Raw genomic sequence first — 20,210 nt, 5'->3', positions numbered from 1 at the left:
TTAATGTGGAAATTTATATTGGCATAATATGCAAGAGCCTAACTCTACAAGCTTCCCATTACCGTCATCAAAGTGCCACATTTTTTTAATTTGAACAAATGTGAAAAAGCACCAGCTGCAGATTATTATGTTTACAGACCAAAGATAAATGATTGTAAATACTAATCAAATGACCAATAAATAAATATGGATACGAAAATCTTGAAAAAATGGATACCATAAAACCGTGGGCCTGAAAACAACAGGCATGCAAAACAACTCACGTCAGAACGTTATACGATTATACTTAGGCGAAACTAAAGACAACTTAAGACATCAGAACACAAAACCTATAGCTCTTAAAACAAAGAGAATAAGAAGATTAGAATACAGAGTACAGGAATATCTCTCTGCCATATCCCGTTCATGCAAGAGTTGTTGAGTATGCCTTCAGCAGTACACAATAAGCAGTGCTATGCCCCTAAGTGCTATGGTAGGCACAACATCCTAGGCAAAAGACAATCAGGGTTCCGCCCCCGCCACGGCACAGAGTCGGCACTACTTGACCTCAAGAACCAACTTCTTGAGGCTATGGACAAGGGCAAAACCTCCCTCCTCCTTCTCCTAGACCTCTCTGCAGCTTTCGATCTGGTTGACACAAGATCCTCTGCAAACATCTGACTGACACGGCCCACTTCTCCCAAGAAGCCACCGCCTGGATAACCTCCTTCCTGAACGGTAGAGCCATGAGGGTTTACTCTGACCAAGCATCCGCCATCCCTTCACCAATTGACTGTGGAGTCCCATAAGGTTCATGCAGCTCCCCGACTCTCTACAATCTCTTCACTCTCCCCCTCTTCAATGACCTAGAAGAATTCGGCATATCATTTACAAACTATGCCGATGACACACAAATCCTAGTCCCAATAACAGGCAACTATGAGCAAGACCTCAACACCCTACAAAGCATATATGCCGCATCCAGGCCTGGATGGCAGCCAATGGCTTATGCCTAAATGGGGAAAAAACCGAAATACTATTGGTAGGTCCCAAGGAAGCCCTAAAAAAACTAGATGACTCTTACAACTCCTTCATCATCGAAGACACAGTCATCACCACCTCCTCTTCTGCGGTAAAAACCTTAGGCATCTACCTGGACTCCACACAGTCCATGGATAGGCAAGTCAGTGCCATCTCCTCCTCAGCAGCCCTCACATCAAAAATCATAAATGCAGTAAGACCTCATCTCTCGCCAAAGAACTGTCTAAACATTGCTAGAGCCACAAGCGGAGCAAAACTGGACTATTGCAATATCCTACTCCTTGGCACGTCCACAAACAACATTAACAGACTACAAATCGTGCAAAACAATACCCTCAGGGCAGCCCTCAACATACCTAAGAGAGAACACATCTGCCAGGCTAGAAAAGAGGCCCACTGGCTCCCGATCAAAGATCGCATAACGTTCAAAGCCCTCCCAATCACACATAGATGCCTCACCGAGACAGCACCAGCCTAGCTAGTGGAAAGAATACACCAAGCCCCATCCCACAGACCTAAACGCGACAAATACTGTAACCAACTCTCAGTCCCAACCTTCAACAGAACTAAGGTTGGTGGTACCAGCTTTGAAGTCCTAGCTCCTAAAGCCTGGAACTCTCTGCCACCTAATCTCAGGAAAGAAGAATCCTTACTCACATTCAGAAAAGCGCTAAAAACCAAACTATTCAACTAAACTATGCTCCAATACTACCCCTTACAATAAGTAAGCAGTTCCACTGTAACCATGGAACACCATCTCTGTCTGTTATCGTTAATAACAATTGTTCTCATTTTGTTCCTCTGTAACCATGGAACTCCATACACCTATCGCAAATAGTCATGATCTATGTCTGTAACCATTTTTATCAGCTGGTTACCAAGTCAAATATTCTGTAACAGTGCCACGATGCCCCTGGGCCGTGGGGCGCTTAACAAATCCAAATAAATAAATAAATAACAAGTCTCTACTCTGTGCTGGAGACTAAGGTTTCTTATGAGAGTCCTTATTCGGTGGTGGGTACACTCATCGTGAGCTGGCGTGCTATCAATCACCCCAAGATTGGGTGAGATCCCAGTCTAGAGGCTAGCATCCTACTCTGTCACACAGTCAATGAAAAAGCTGTCACTTACCCGTCTCAGACCTTTGTAGGACCTCGCTGTTAACCCCTTAGTGAATGACTCCAAAATGATGTGCATAAAAAGGGGGTAGCGTATAGGCCATCTACAAAGCTGTAAGCATCTCTGCAGAGCATGAGCAGTTATCAATGTCCTACAACCTCAGGGCTAGAGTCAATTTGGGGGATGTTAGCAATTGGAAGTTTCTTAAGAATTCTACTGTAAACACACAGCAAACATGTCCTTTACCTCTGAAGTTCTACTCGCATTCAGCTAGACAGTACAATTCTAAAGACATGCTAGTCTTTATGAAAGTTATAACACCACAGTATATCTTTAGAATGCACGATGCTGACAACAGAAACAAGCACAAGCTCCGTCTAGCTTAAGAGTACCTGAACGGCCGCTGCAGGAAGCTGGTGTTTGATTATTGCCGCTAGAGCTTGTATTATACAAACACATCAAAGAAAATTGATGCCTGCAAGATCTAGAAAACACAGCTTTAGAGCACATTAAGTTGCTCATTCTATATTTGAAAATTCATTGTAACATGTTGTTTATTTGTACGCAGAGTCTAAGAATGTACACCTCTTCTTTATTTATCTTCTACATTTTTCATTTCTTCACTTCTCTTTCCTTTTGTAGATCTATGTTTCTTTCGTGTTTGGGGGTTTCTTTGAAGCACGCAGTTTTTGTGAGCACCGAATGGGTAGCACTTGCCACCTTATCTTGTAAGTACTCTATTGTCACCCAAACTCAAAGGCAGGGGTAAAAGCATATCCCCGTGTGATTAATGCTGAGCTCCATCACTCTGCCTGCCATTTCATTGTATTTTGTGACAGAAAAGGTGCTTTGTCATTTCAGTTTCAATTACCAGCATTCAGTCTGACCAACAGCAGCTTGCTCTGCATGATACTTGGGGCAGATATGCCATTTGTCGGTACAGTACAATGATGCGATACACTGAAGGAATGTTGGAATTATATACACTGTTACTATATTTGGAATGTGTAAACAGTGAATATACTGAGATTATAAATATGGATATCTACTGGGGTGTGCTAAACTAGGAATATACCATGGTATTCAATGCAGTAACCTGGGATTTGAAAACCATGAGAGTATACTGGGATTGTGCCGGCTGGAAATATACTAGAATTCTTGTAATAGTAAACCTGGAGTGTACTGAAACAGTGCTATGTTGAACTGGGAATACACTGAATTTGTGGAACAATGAGAAGGATGGTAAACGGGGTTCACACACACAGCAAGTACTCTGGAGTTGTGCAACTGTACACTGGAGTTTGATGGAACTGTGTACTGAGTATATATGGGGGTATGTTAAAACTCGGAATGCTTAAGCAGTCATGTAGTGGAATTCAATAAACTCTGAGCTTGTTGAGTTTGTGAAAAGGTACTGCTATTGTGTATTTGGGACTGCGCATAACAGCCATATACTTGGATTTTGCAGACCGGGAGTATACTTGTATTGTAGAAGAGAAAAGCGGGCATATTTTCATTGTGCAAATTATAGTAAAACTGAAAACATATATGGGCCTCATTACGAGTTTGGAAGCGGCCATGCTCTTAATAAGGGCATGGCTGCCTCCAAACTCGGGTCCGGGTCCTTGGTCCGTGAATGGGGAAATACCGGGCCATTCTGACTTTGGAGGGCCCAGTATTTCCCCATTCCGGGAACCCGACCTTCCCCATTCGATCCCCCATAGGGCTCAATGGGAATGGGGAGGGAGCTAACAACGGGCCCGTTAATGACTGGCCCGTTGTTAGCTCCCTGGTCCCCTCGCGGGACCCGCAAAGGACGTCTGGTAAAACCAGACATCCAGAGCGAGTCCCGCGAGGGAACCTCGTAATAGGGCGGAATGGGTTTAACGGCACTGGCACCTTTACCGGCACCCGTTAACCCATTCCGCCCACCTCGTAATGAGGCCCATTGTGATTGTTCAAATTGGAATTATACTAGGGATGGGCAAACAGGGAGCAGACTGTATTTCTACAAATGGAAATATAAAGGGTTGTGGCAACTGTAGTGTACTTGCGTTGTCATATTGTGCATATGTTGGGAATGACAAAAAATGAGATTACCGATGTATTATTTTGCAGTCGCAAACTGGGAATAGACTGGTATTTTAAAGCTATAAATATTCTGCTATTGTGAAAATAAAGTGATACTGGAATTGTGCGCACCAGACTACAGAGCAAAATAGAAAGTTACTACTGGGATCGTGAGATCTGTAAACATACCAGGACTAAATCAGTATTTAATGGAATTCTGCAAGCTTGAAAAACACTGGGATTGTGCATACTTAAAGTAGCCTTTAATTGTAAAACTGGCAATATAATTCTGGAAGGAGAAAAGATAATATACTGGGATTGTGTTCACTGGATATCACAAACTGGGAGTGAGATTTTGCAAACTGGGTGCACGATAGGATTCTCAAACTGGAAGTATACTGGCATTGTTAATCTCAGAGTATCCTTGTGTTGTACATACTGGAAATAAACCAACATCTTTTAAATGGTTTTGCAGAATGTAATGCAGTGTGTTGAAAAACTCCAGCAAATATATTAATGAATAAACGATGCAACAGTAAACTGGGCGCATGGTAGGTTTGCACAAAATGGACCATACAACTTTACATTTGCTCAAAATACAAAAGCCCTGGAATTGTGCAAACTGGAGCATACTTCTGTTGTCAAAGTATGAGCAATATAGGAACTGCCAAGCTAGAAATGTACTGTAGTATGAAAAATGAAAATATACTGGTTCGCATTGTTAGAATAAAATAGTGAATTACATAGAGGGCAGTGCCTTCATTTGCTTTCCCACGCAATTCAGCCTCCTGTTTGCAGTTTTCATTATTTGCAAGACAAAGTGGAAGGGAAAAGGATTAAAACAAGCAAAATTGTATTTTGTGTGTGTTCCTCTAACAGTGTAGTCCCGTTAGATTGATATATCTCATCGATTGCTCCAATAAGTTTTACTGTTAGAGTTTTGCAAATGAAATGTTAGTGAATTGCTGCATTCATTGTAACCTTGATACACTACGCTGATGTCTTTCACCTGTTAACGCAATTTACATATTAATATTGGATTCATTCATTGGTAGGTCTTATAAATGTTGTCAACTGCTGATTATTATATTCCGTATGTATTCATTACAACATTTAATAAAAAATAAAGTAACGAAGAAAACAGGCAAAATCATTTCATCATCTATTTTTTGCACTTCATTTAGCAAAAATCGTAAATTCTGACTGCCATTTACGCATGGCAGATCACATGTACAATGAATTCTTATAGAAACATTTAAACAGGTGCAAAAATACAATTCCACAGAAATCCGTTGGTTTTAAGCCACCTTGAACGTGCCCTGCTGGTGTAAAGCCATTCCTTTTTGCAAGTGGAGTGGGAATGCAAAGTGGAAGCAGCCATCCCGCGCTTTGGCCAGCTCCACCTGCAGCAGTGTTTAAAGTCCTCCATAGAGTGAATAAAGGTGCTAAACCTCTCGTAGAGCTTTCACCCTCTGGGGGTGGACACTGCATTCCACTGATATTGTGTAACTGGGGGTAGAATGGAGTCGTGCAAACTGGCAATGTTAAATGGGAAGCGTTATGAGGTTTTGGACACTTTGAGACGACTCTGATTGTCAGACACAGAATATATGGCACACTGAAAATGAGGGCTGTACTGTGTTGGTGCTGTCTCTGGAGCCCATTTTACTAATGAGTGGAAATTGCCCAGAGGGGATTGCTTCCGTTTGCACTTATGTGCACGCCGGTCTTCTCCCAACAATTTCCGTCTTTTGCCCTGCAGAGTGCACATGAGTAGTGTAAAGTGGCAGCAGAAGGATGTTTACACATCTCTTTTGCGCTCTGCAGTGACAAATGAGTACACGCTGCCTGCCATGTATACATGGCAGGCAGCGTTTACAATGATTTCCTATGGAATCCACCTGCTTTATGCTGCTGCAAAAAGCAAGCATATCCCATAGGAAACCATTGGCTTTACATCAGCCTGAAAGCTCATGCTGGCATAAGGATAAAACTAAGCTGTTTTCGAAGGGGGCGGGTAAACGGGAGGCGGAAACTTAACAAACCCGACCCACCCCCCACCTTAAAAAATAATGAAAATCCTCTTTGGCGTGAAAGGAGGTGTTAAGGCAGGCGTAACACCTCTGCGCCTGTCTTTTACGCCTTCATTCCTTCTCTCGCGACTTTGAATACAATTAAAACATTATAATTTTGTAAATTTTTAAAATGTGGCCGTCAACACCACCGTAGCCCTGGCAATGGGGAGCAAGGCCTGTCTATGTAAATAAAGGCAGGGCATGCTGTGGCATCAGCGGGCGGCACAAACTAGCAGGAGGATGCTTATCATTAGTTGTAAATCGTAATGGTGTCCTTTGTTCTTTACAGCACTTAATCCAAGAGAATTTCCCAAATTAATGTATTCCAATGTATTTCTTTCATTGATATTTAATATGAAATATGAATTTGGGATCTAGTCATTTTGTAATATCATTTAAAAGAAAGCTTTGTTTTAAATGTGTATACAATTTAGACCAGGTTTATTCGTGATACATTGCTCTACATTTTTCAAGTAATAAGCCCTTTGCTTCGATGCTCAAGTCTAGACAGCACAAACATAACATTCCTATTTAGTTTCTATTTCCAAACTATTTTCAAACCATAAAGTATCTTAAATTAAAAAAACATTGTTATATGGAATCAAATCCTTTCTTTTTAGTTATTGTGCCTTGTTATTTAAACTTCGGGGTGTGCCCCGATGGGGAGATGTGGTTTGATGTCCAGTGGGGGCGGGCAACTGCACTCTGAATAAGCTTAACTCAGTAAGTGCTCCACCCTGCTCACCCCAGCCACCCCGCTACAGATCACTAAAACCCATGCTCTCCAACCCACTCGCCCTTGATTGAGTGGGTGGGAGTGGAGAGGGCATCAGTCCACCCAAGGCCTCTTGTTCACGCACCCTCCCTGCCCATCTTCAAGGGGAGGTCATTCAGCCCTGCTACAGAAGATCCCCAACAACTACACTCTCCCTCCATTTCCACCCAGCCTTGATTGAGTGGGTGGGTGGGATTGGAGGGGGTGAGGGGTCTAATTGCTAGTGTTCAGGCTGCTGCAGGCCTCTTGTTCACTCGGGCCCACAGCACATACAAGCATTTCATGCTGAGGATTGATGCATCCGTAACATTCTGCCCCATCTGAGTTTTGGGTGTGTCCCTGCTCCTTAATCAAAGAAACCATGGCTTTCTCCATTATGTGGAGCTATAGCAGGCTCCTCACCCATCATAATGATTGTGTGAATGTGCTTGCTTTTAGGGTGATGGACTTGAGAACGTGGATTTTTGTGGAATGGTCATAGATGTCACAAGTTGGAAGTACTTTTTCAAACAAACGTTTGACTTGCTGCTCCCATTTTAGTATTCAGCCAACTAAGGATTATTTGAGGTTCATGTTTAAGGTGCACAGGACCTACAGCTGTGGGCATCTTTGTAGTGGTGGGAAAGCTGGTAGCCGGGGTGGCGGGGGGATGCATGCGGGCCGCAGAAATCATGCCTACTAATTTCCCAGAATCAAAGCAGGTTGCATCCACCGTAGGGCTCACTGAAGTGTACAGTCAAGTAAGGAAGTGGGCAGCACGTATGGGTATGGGTAGCTACCGCTGGATATTCCAACAGAATGGTCATTGCAGAATTATTTTGGAGTGCTGTAAAATGGAGATTTTGTGTTGATGAAGGCTCAAAGGTTTCATAACAGTTAACTTGTAAAGAGCATTATTATAAGTGATGGGAAAGTGGCTCGTACTAGGGCTGGAGGCTTAGGGTGGCCAAAGCTGGCCAAAGCTGGAACTTCACTCTTAGAACAGCACAACTGAATGCTTGAATGGACCGTAGGGAGCACAAGCAATCACACAATGTCCTATAACTATTTCTGGATTCTGGAAACTATCCAGATCTACAAACAGGGCCCCACGTGACATGTAGAACACTGCTGCACTTGTAGGACCCTATTCTAGGACCTGTTTTTTCCAGCCCCCAATTTAGCTTGGTATCCTTTTGATGCACTTGTCCTTTTGACACGCCAACATTTTGTAACGTTTGTTTCCATTTTTGTATGCAGTGATCATTTATAAATGCTGCTGTGCCCCATTCGGTACATGAGATGCAAAACAACAGGTAAACAACCAAGCCTGTGATTGCCATTAGTATAGGAATATAGGCAGTTTCTTAGATGAGGAACCCATTTTGAGATAGAGTGCTTTTATTTGCCCAAAAACGGTATTGCCAAAGGGAAGGCAGATGCAGACATGGATACAGAACAAAATCCTAGGAAGTAGGATGGCACATAGGTCGGAGGTGAAATTAGGCAGCAAAGTGTGGTGTGTAGAGCACCTTTGGCAAACAATAGCCTGATATCATATATGCCATTAAATGTCAATCGGAATGATACTATGTGGGATTAACAACTACGATACCAAAACAACGTTGATCTGAGCAGAAATCAAACATCGGAACAATGAATGTTAATTCTCCCGTAGCATTTCACTATAGAGACCAAAGACACACTATTTCACAAATGTGGTTTATTATTTTGGAAGTAGTGAATATACATAAAAGAGGGGGAAATGTCTCACAACTTTTGACCGAGCGAGAAATGTTTTGGATTCACAAATTATCCTCATTAACAACCAAAGAAATGAACATGAATTGGGATTTGGGTTATTCTTTATACATTCCAAATTATTTTGGGATTCAAATTGCTTGATTATTACTTTTTACTATTTAACTGTTTAGACCATTGTCATTTAGAGTATTTCTTTGTTTAATATTGATTATCTATTTCAAGAACGTATGATCCAATAGATAGCTTGTAAATTTATTGTAACAATGTGCCCTTTCCATGTATATTGGCATTTAATATGAACAATTAACTGATTTGCCAGATAAGGTCAATTAACGGTGTCTTTGTTTGCCTAGATATACTGTTTGAGGTTAACATCAATTTACATATTCCCATAAAGGAACACTAGTTTGAATTATATCAACATACGTGTTAAACTTTTACTGTCACTTGGAACATCAGCCAAGTATTGTGATCGCACAGTAACTTTGGCTTAGTTGATAAAAGGCCACTGGATATATTGTCTTTACTTTGGAGGATTTTTTATTGGGGTTATTTATTTGACTTAATATACATCCAAGATGGCCACTGAATTAGACAAGCACATAGAATAGTATCAGACTAGTGCTTGGAAATTACAAGATGGCAACATGGGCTGTGTGGTAGAAATACATCTTTATCAGGAGCACACCAACTAATGGATTGCTTCAGCAGTTCTGTGGTATACAGAGACCAATAACCTTATGGTTTAGAAGGTAAGACCCAGAGGGAATTAGACTCATGTGCTCAATGGCTTTATTTTATTGAATTTTATATTTGGATTATATTATTCTTTCAGATAGAAAGAAGAGACATTTTCCTTTTGTGCAAACATTAAGGACATGTAGTTTGACAACTGAGTTATGGACACATTTAGTTAGTTTACTTCCTTAGCTATTTGATATAATTTAATTATTATTATTATTATTTTTTAAATTAAGTATCTATGGTCAAAAGACCTTTACACCAAATACAACACCTCAGAAAAGAAACGTTACAATTATAATTCATCAACAGTTCATCAAAGTTGGCTAGAAAAAAAAATAAAGATAATTTGTTTAAAATGCATCACAATTAAACCGGTTAAGGATAAGATCCATTAACTTAATAAAACAAAACATACTATTTACACATTCAAATTCAAGCGATTTGCCTGAGGACCATCATTCCAAATTATATGCCTTATATCTTGCGGAATACATTTTTGGGGGGGGAAGAGGGAAGGCCTCACAGGGTAGCCAGAGTTTTTTCCACTTTTTTCCAAATGTGAAATGCAGCAGCAGTTGTTACCAAAGATCTTGCACAATGGATGGCACTCCAGCACTGATCGGATGTATGATCCCTACATTCTGGATATCCCTTTTTGTACAAGAGATGAAGCCTGCTACATTGTGTATGCAAGGGATTTCACAGCTACCCTGCAGAGGCGACATAAACGCACATTTTTTGCCAGACCAGAGCAGGTCCCAATATTCTCATAAACAGGCAGCGTAACTAAGCGTAGGGATGGAATGAAGTGAACCAATTGATGGGAATATGTGTTGACCAAATAATCACAAGCAGTGTTTAAATTCAGTCCCTGGGTGGAATAAAGAAGGTATTTGCTCTTACTTACAAGGTAATCAAAGGACTGAGAGCGGTCATAGTCCCTAGATTTTCTGTTAAAGTCCTTAGCATAGATTTCTCCCAGTGAACCAGGCAAAGCTTTATATTCCTACAATGCTTTAAAACAAGTTTTTGCATTTCGGAAAATCAGATGCTGCAACCACAATAACAATCAGAAGTGATCAATAGCACCATGTAAGAGTCTTTTTCGCTGAAACAGAATTATCCAGCGTACGTGCAAAGAAGGCTGTCCCAGTTCTAAACGCAGGGCTTCAACTGGTACAGAGTTGGGAAGGCCAAGCAATGATCTAAGAAGCTTGGCCTCCAATTTCTTAAGCCAGGCTACTGATCCCAGTGGCAATGTTTCCAAAGCGTACATGATGCCAGGGACTATAAATAGCCTATATGCAGACAGCTTAACTTAATTAGTATGCATAACTTCATTATTGAAGCTATGTTTACTTTTTTATCTATACCAACTATTCATCCTTTGTTGTATTTTTAGCCAGATAACCACCAACTAGATTGTAAGGACCACTTTTTCCTTGTACACAAAATATCTACATGTCACTAACTGACTGTGATTAATTTAACTCAGTTGCTTTTATTAATGGTAAGCAGAGCTTGATTAATGGTGATATGCAAACTTTACAAGTAGGTTATTGTAATTATTTTTCATGAAAATAGTTATTATATGCTTTCTGACTTTCTAGGAATTGAGGGAATTCTATGTCCTGTTATTCCTGAAGAAGGGTTTATTTACCCTGAAGCACCTTGAGTTACTTTTAGACGGGGCACTATGCGGTTTGTATTCTTATGTATTTGTATTTTATTTTAATTTATACATCGCTATATGACAAAGTACTGAACATAGTAAAAGTTGTATAAACAAAATGAAATTAACAACACAGCTATTTATGAATAAAGAAGATGCTCTTTAAGACGAGTATGAGGAAGAGGGCAGGAGGACATGGAACACATAGAGATCAGAAGCATGTTCGAGTGCAACAAAGCCAAAGAGAAAGAGAACAAGAGCAGAAGTGGGATGGAGCACAGGGGGGATGGAGAACAGTGACTGGTAGCAAAGAGACCTTGCAGAAGAATATAAAGACCCAAGAGAGAGGAAAGATAAGAAGGGGAAGGTTGTGTACAGACTTGAATACTAGGCAGACAAAACTGAACTTTAGACGTGATTGATAGGGAAGCCATCAAAGGGATGAAAGGGCAGCAGAGATAGTGTTGCAGATGTACAACACAATATTTGGTTTAGAACAGATTAGACTGTGATCCTTTAAAATGTGCAAATGTAATTATCTATGATTATCTATAATATCTGATAAACATGACCTTTTCTCTAACAAATTGCTGCTTGAATTTGTTTTTATGTTACTCACATAATTAAGATGCTATTTTGTTAATACAAATTGATGAATTAAAATTCAAGGACTTTTTCATCATTCTTTTTCATGGAGCGATATTCTTTAGGAGAGGGCAGCACTGTTCACATGAATTTCTAGGCAACCTTTTAATACTTTAATGCATGGGGTCATAGTTGATAGGCCAAAAGTGTTTTGCTCCCATGTTGCGTTTTTGAATCTGCTCTAATATTTAGAGGAACTAAAATACCTTATTATAAACAGTTAACCATCATTTTTTAGTGCAGCCCACACACAAGAGTCAAGTGATTGCCTGAAATCAATAAAACTAAGATGTCACTTGGAAACAAAACATGGGAAGCTCATTGGCAAGAGCAAGATTTCTTCACTCGCAAGTTACAAATAATCAGCAGAAGAGGACTGTTAAGAATATTACTTCTAATCCAGTTAGTGCATTGAAAGCCTCCTAGGACGTTGCCTACCTCCTAACCAAACACAGAAAACCTTTCACTGATGCCGAGAAAGAGGTTCTACCAGCAGCCATTGCAATGTGCAGGAGACTGTCCTGATAGTGTCTCAGAAAAGTGAATAAAGATCACACTGTCAGATACCACCATCCACTAGCATTTGTCTGCAAGGTCATAAACTATCACTGCACAATGCCTTGCATGGCTGAAAACCATTTGCATTGCATTAAAGCTGCATGAGGCAACAGATATAGCAAACAGGCTATTTTAATAGCCTATGTCAGATATTGTGGTGCAACAACAAGAATGGAGGAGTTTGAGTTTTAAAAGGCAATTACGTCACAGGAACAGCATCAGAACTGTTTGAGAATGTAAATGAGATGGGAAGCCTGCGTAGGAAATTGCACAGATGGTGCACCTTCAATGGGTAGAAATAGGTCAGGTTTGAAGGCCAACGCGTTGGCTTTCTCTTCACATGTTGCATGGATATGCTGCATAATTCACTGTAGAGCACATGCTGCAGGAATATGGGCACTGCACTTGCTGATCTAGTGAATTCTGCTGTAAAAGTGTTAAATGCCATTAAAACACAGCAGAAACGAGCACGCCTATTTCCATTCTGGGGGCAGTAAATGGGGGCAGAACATGGTGGTTTGCTCTGTCAAAAAGACGTGAGGTAGCTGTCCAGGGGAAGAGTTCTGCAGCATGGAATAGTTTGTTGATATTTCTGATATGCTGTATTGCCTCAAAATATCTTTGACAAGAGTTGAGAGCAATTCATTTACAATGACTAAAATAAGTATTTGCCTTCAAGAGGAAGCTAGACCTCTGGAAAAGAGCAATTGAAACCAATGCCTCAGGTCAGTTCCCATTGCTTACAGAAGCAATTGAGGAAACTGAATATAACTTGCTGCATGTCTTGGCGCCAATCACAAGTCACCTGGCATCATTAAGGGCTAGTTTTGATAAATTCTTCCCTGAGCAAATGCTGGCATCAGTGACTGGGTGATGCAGCCTTTTATGTCAGAGGAAGTGGCTAATCTCCTACTCGACACTCACAAGGAGCTGATTGAGCTCCAGGCTGAGAGTACCCAAAAATCTGAATTCAGGAATATTCTCTTGGGTGACGTCTGGCTGAAGGTAGACTCGTGCTATGCATCATTGGCAAGGTGTGCTATACAATCTCTCTTACCCTTTGGGTCTTCCTACATGTGCAAAATAGGATTTTCAGCATTGGCTTTACTAAAGACTAAGGGCCTCAGAAGGAGTTGGGTGGTATCCCGGCAGTAATACCACCCAACTGTAATAGCGTTATCGCCCACCGGTCTGGCTGTTTTACCATCGGATCACAGGTTGGGCGTTAACGGTAAATCACCATTGGGTCCATCGGACCCAATGGGGAATTTTCGGCACTAATACTGCGCGCTAATACAGCAGGTGGTAATACAGGCGTTAAATGGAGTTTTCACCTCCAGAAAAAAGCTGGAGGTAAAACAGCCTATTTGGCGCCCAACTCGTGATAGGGCCAGCCCTTAAATGCAGTGGTAATACCGTTACCGCTGAATTTAAGGGCTACCGCCCAACTCGTGATGAGGCCCTAAATACCTTACAAGGCTGGAAGGGCAGGATAACCTCAGATTTGTATTCTGAAAGATAAAGCCGCACCTTCACTCTCTTTCTGCAGAGAGACAGGCCCGCCATTCCCATTAGAACTGTTTGCTCTGTAAAATCAAACTACCTTTTGCAGTATATACTAATAAGAATTTATTTTGAGAAAATAAAAGCCCTACTGGAGATTGTTCTTTTGACTTGTAGTGTTTCCCTTTCTGGGTTGCAAGTGATTGTCCTACTGCCCTGGAATGCATCCCCAACAAAACATCCCTAAAATATGATGGCACCACGCACTCAGCAGCCAACGACCACTGTGTCACGTCCGGGGAAGAGAGGAAAATGATCTTTATTTTCTCGGAAGGGGCCTGGCATTAAAGGTTTGAAGACCACTGCCCTGAAGGCTGTCCTGATAAGGTAAGAAATGCACTACAACCCTTTGTGTGAAGAGTACCATATCCTTTAGGACAGTATTTTCGTATATATAAAGTTGCTTTTAGCAAAAAACTTACTATACTGGCAGCTATAGACACAACCTCTTACGATATAAAGATAACTGCTCTTTGAAATCCTCCTGAAGAAGCTCCATAGTGCAGTGACGCTGTGCCGGGGTTCATTTTTTTCCTAATTAGATTTTATTGTTTCCATTTTACAACATGTTTTAGGAGATAAACAACATAACAGACTTGTAAACTCACCAAAACAAATATTTTAATATGTAATCAATTGGACAACACCAATAAAATACATTGATGAATATTAAATAAAATTAATATTTGTCTCAATTGAGCCAATCAAGGAATATGAGCTAAAAGTAACCTTTCATACACAAAAATACTTTCCCATCGGAAGTGCAGCTGAAGGGCTTTAAGGATGCAAGATTCCCTTATAATATTGATTTTTAGACTCAGCTGAAAATCAATTCCCTGCTCTGCATGTCTCTCACCATATCTATTAGTTAAAGAGTATTGGTGCACTTAACTTACATTAGTAAGAAGTGGTACAAACACTATCCTTATGGTGTGGATTACAAATAGTGATCTGAGTGCTATACAAAGAGGTCCTGTGGGTGAAGAGGAACAAAAGCGGCCGGGTGCAATATCCCTGGGTTTGTAACGGGAGTTAAGACAAAGCTTGGAACTACACCCCAGGGACTATGAATTTGGAGTCAAGAAGCAGTAGAATGTTATACCCCTGAGACTGTGACCTTTGAGCCAAGAGGCAGCTGGGTTCTATATACCTGACACTGAGAATCTCGAGCCAAGGAGCCACTCGGTGCTATGTACCCGAGACTGTGGATTCTGAGCTAAGAAGCAGCTGGTTGTGTGATCCCTGAAACTGTGCATTTTTAGTCAAGTTGTGTTTTGGAGCATCTTGCGAGGAAACCTTGACTCTTTCTTATTTGGTCCATCTGACCCTGCTGATCTGGCGATTCTAGAGCAAGCAGAGAATCCCTCTTCTGTAACAGATAAACCACCTCTGACATTTACATAAAGGTACATTTGAACTTTTAGTCCTTGAGTCACGTGTTTTGTTGATTTGTCTCATGATATCTGGGAACAAGAAGTAAAGTGTGTTGTCTTTTTAAAAACAATAGGTTTAGCAAAGATTGTTTTCTGATTTGTCATATCGTCTACTTCCTCACGAACTAGATTGCTGTACAGATGACAACAAGTGAATGAATGTTAAGCGTGGCAGAGCTTGTGTTGTCTATCAGTTGAAAAAAGAAAAGAAAACAGGAAAGATGGGGGAATGGATAAAAGGAAACATGAAAACAAGGAATTAAAGATGAGGAGATGGGAAGAAACGAGGATGGAAAGAAAAATAAAGGAAAACTCAAAGAAAGAAGGAAATAAAGAAAACGAATGAAGGAAATTAAGAAAAAGACAGAAAAAAGGAAAGAATTAACGAGCAGAAAGAAAGAAAAGGGAAAGAAGAAGAAAAGATGGAAAAAAGAGAAGAAAAGTAGAAAAGCATAGACGGAAATAAAGAGCAAAATAAGGAGAAAGAAGGAACAAGAAGGAAAAATAGAAAAACGAAATAAAAGAATAACAAGAAGGAATGAAAGAAGGAAAGACTGATGGACAGAAGGTCAACATATCATTGCAAAATAGCATCATATATGTCCTGCTTTGTGAATGAGTTGATTTCAATTTCAGAAGTGAATCATTCCACTGTGAAAAATGTTCATTTCTGTGGGGGTGCTCTACTGTTTGTGTGGGGTGGCTTTAGAATCCCCTGAGCTTACGTTATTTGCATTATTAGTGGGCAAAAGCCTTATTGTGTAACAAAGCTCTATTATTCACCCAACATTAGTGTCAGGGGTGCACCCCCGATACTAATGTGGGCAAAGCAGCTGGACAGCACATCTTTACGCCACTGTCCAGCCCGTCCTCAAATGCGCAATTCACCTTTGAGAATAAAGTAACCTGCGCATTTCTAAAAATAGCGCAAATCAAATGAGCACATTCTCAGCTCTCCTTTCATTTGCGCCATTTTTCAGAATCTGGCAAATGACGTTTTTTTTTAACAGAAGACAAGTTGAACAAACATGACAACAATTATTCATTAGAAAAACACCCACATCCCCACAAAGTTCCCATCAAGTGATAATGGCATTGTGTTATTAGAGAATGTAGTGGCATAGCAGATTTGATACTTTTAAATTACCTAGGGTGTGTCATGAATTCACTGTTTCTTTTGGCCTTATTAATGTCTGATGTTGAACTGGAAAAATTACGCGTGTATGGCTTTTGAAGAAACCTGCCAACAAACGTATAGTAAACTTGACTTCGGCAGCATTTGCAACTGTGTGTGTAAGTATGTGCTTGGGCTTGGCTCGTGTTTAGGTATGTGCCTCAGCGCACTATTGTTTGTGTACGTGTGTGTCTATTGGGAAGTTGGCCAAGCACCGGAGAGCTGACTTTTGATTGTCCCAGGGAGCGCTTGGCAACAGATTTTTAGGACATTCCATTGAAAGTATATTGGCTTTTAGCGCAGATGGCTATTCCAGGAGGGTACTCGGCGGCCCTGACAGTGCACACTTATTCCCCGTTCCCCTGTACCCTCAGGACTGAGCCAGATGCCAGGAGAAGGCCCATGAAGCTTACAGACAGGCCCTGAGGAATGCTAGCCTTGCACATGTGGCCAGGGACTAATCATCTGCATGTGAGGCACCCTGCGGAAGCGAAACGCTCCATTTTGGGAGAAAACGGAAGTTGGAAATTCACTTTAATGAAAACGCCCACAGGCCATGACATTAATGCCATTCGCGAGAGCTCCGCTTGCGCAAGTGAGACTGACAGGATAACCACAGATGTGTCGACTTTCAACTGGTGATCTAACACTTTGAGCAGTGACCCTAAATAAGAAAGAATAGGAATAACAAACCATGTATTGCCTTTCTGGAATTCTATACAATAATTGAAAGACTCATTAAAGGTTTATTTCAGGCACACTTCAGGGGGTGAGTCACTGCTTTAGTCTGTTCGCAAACACCTCAAATTCACATTGCAGTCAAAAACTTCCAAAAGGCATTTAGAGTAGACTAAGCATACATTTCGGACTATGCGTTTTGCTTTTCGCAAGTTGCAGTTATAGCATGTTTTTTTCTACCGTTGTGTCTGTTACGATCAGGACAAGACATTCCATAAATCAATGTCCTCACTTTCATCCTTATGAGGTCAATAAATGAGTACCAATACAGGTTGGGTGATAGTATCTGTATATTTGTTCTATATAAAGCACTTAAGCGTAAGTGCTATATAATAACACATCATTATCATTTGGCCTTGGACGTCTGCTTGCATTCATAATAATTTAGTAAATGTATATCACATTCCAGTGATATTGTAACCATATTTTTTATAGTTTACTTAGGAACAATGCTATGTGATGCCACTTCCTGTTTTGTCAATGGGTGAAAGGTCATGTTCCATCGCTTCCTGTGATGTCACTTCGGGGTGGGGTCAAATGACATCACTTCCGGTGAAAGAGAGAGGGGCGAGAGTGCACAGCTTACTTTCTTAATAGTGTATTTCGTTTCCAATGGAATGTTATTTTGTAAATAAATATGTTAATGGGGTGCAGCCCACTATCATGTGCCACCGTGTTGGGCACAGAAAATGAACATGGAGAAAAAGAGACCGAGGCAAAAGTGCCTTCGGTGTGGGCCGCACACCCTTGATTCCCACTAAGGGTTAATCGATTTCTTTTGTGATCGTTATTCAGTTAATAAAATCCAACTTCAATCGTAATTCACAGATGTGTATATTTTTTAATTTTTCAATTGCTGTGTTTATAAAGCTCATAAAAAATTGTGCTTAATTGGTTAAACTTCACCAAAAAAGCTAATTATCTCAGTTGAGGCAAAACAGAAAACCCATCTGGCTAATGCATTTCGGATTGTAGTTAGTACTACACACATAATAATGCATTATAGGTGGATTTAGAAGGTTTACAATGTTTAAATTAATAATTGTTCCGTACATCATGTGTAACAACCAGATATTCAAGAATTAATAACCAAAACAATCATAATAAACAAAACAATCATAATAAACAAACAGGGCGCCCACAAGGACAAACAAATATTTAACAAAAAAGTGAGATTGGAGAAAGGAGAAAAAACAAACAAGTAAGCATACATGATTGTAGACAGTAAAAATACAATATTTGCACAGATAATGATATTGCTCTATAATTCAAACAATTAATGGGACTAATCAACTGCGTACTAAAATTGCCGATTTTTGGTGACTATGGTGCTTAGAGGTAAAGTTAGGCGGCGTGTGCTTATTGTGCCAGAGTGTTGATTGTCGTACTATATTGTGTGAGAATACCTGTGGCTAGTTAAACATTTCACTAACCTGTGTGTCAGTATGCAACCCACGCGTGCTGTCCGCGTGTGGTGTTTCTCTATGAAGCACTGCCTAGTGTGGGGAGAACAAATGTGTTATCTCCTCCGAGTAATTAGCTGCTATTGATCTATACGCGATCTTACTTCGCGTCGCTTTGTGCAAAGGTATGGCTTACCTGGAGCGTTCTGAGCTACGTCTTGCTCGATCAACTCCGAACAGCGTCTGAGACTCGCGGTTCGTGTCGTTGCCCTGGGCAACGTTATGTAAACAAAATGGCCGTTTGTGTATAACCAAGTCGGCCATATTGGTAGAGGCAATACTGGGACATGAGTGGCATAGAGTGTGAAATATAAATGGCAAATGTAAGGGATGTGAATGTTAAAATATTAATTGCACATGTAAAGATATTAAAGCTTCATGATATCTGTGTATTTTAAGTTGTACCTCTAGCACATGTATGTTCTGATAGTATCGTCGTGTACCTCATGGCTAATTGGCTAATTGGCCATTAATGTAAGGTCATATAGCGTAAAGATATACTGTCTAGTATACATCAACAAAGGAAAATATAAACTAATAAATAATAAATGTTTACAACAAATGGTTATAGCAAAAAGCAACAGTGTTTTCAAATCGGGTAGTGATTTATACTTATTGCATGAGCATGAGACAATTTAGCATGTTCATTATTGATATTGCACGGTGAACAAATAGTGACATCGTTACAAAAAGCAGTTGAGATCAAATTCCTCGTTGAGCCCTCGTGGTGCCAAGGAATCGAGACGATCTATCCAATAGGCTTCTCTTTGTTGCCTTCTTTTTTTCAAATCAGCATATATGCTTGTCATTTCCAGGGTTTCCAAAATTTGGAACTTGACTTGAGAGATGTTATGTTGCTTTGCATTAAAGTGTCTTGCTATGGCTGAATTGATGTTCTTATAGCCTATACATGATTTATGTTCATTCATCCGAATTCTCAGTTTACGCCCTGTTTCGCCTTCATAGTAAAGTCCACATGGGCAACGTATGCAGTAAATGCAGTTTTCGGTATTGCAGGTGCCATAGCTTTTTATCATGATCTTTTCTCCCGTGTATGGATGTGGAACCAGTCCTCCTTTAATAATGTTATTGCAATTACTGCAATTTACCAGCAATCGACATTTTTGAATAAATGGTTATAACAGATCTTAAAAAGATCAAATATGGAATGACAAAGAACAGAAACCTCAGCAGAGGGGAAATGTCAATTGTTCAGAACCTATACTCTGATGAAAAAATAACTATTAGACCAGCAGATAAAGGGGGTGCATTGGTATTATTAAACACCGCAGATTACGAAAATGAATGCAAAAGACAATTGGACAATCATAATGTTTATGCCAAAATAGATCACGACCCGACTATGGGAATATTAAAAGATCTAGATGAACTTCTTACAAAAGCAGAAGAAAGAGAGA

At 40.4% G+C, this 20,210-nt stretch overlaps 1 protein-coding gene across 2 annotated transcripts in view; it reads right to left on the bottom strand.

The window, feature by feature from the left end:
• The window catches only part of LOC138567045 (tyrosine-protein kinase receptor UFO-like), a 254,020-nt gene that overhangs the window by 93,706 nt on the left and 140,104 nt on the right, over window positions 1–20,210 (bottom strand). The window lies entirely within an intron of this gene.

This window comes from Ambystoma mexicanum, chromosome 2p (assembly GCF_040938575.1).
Source record: "Ambystoma mexicanum isolate Mex_15411 chromosome 2p, UKY_AmexF1_1, whole genome shotgun sequence".
Lineage (NCBI taxonomy): Eukaryota > Metazoa > Chordata > Amphibia > Caudata > Ambystomatidae > Ambystoma > Ambystoma mexicanum.
This window is presented reverse-complemented; position numbering and strand designations above follow the sequence as displayed.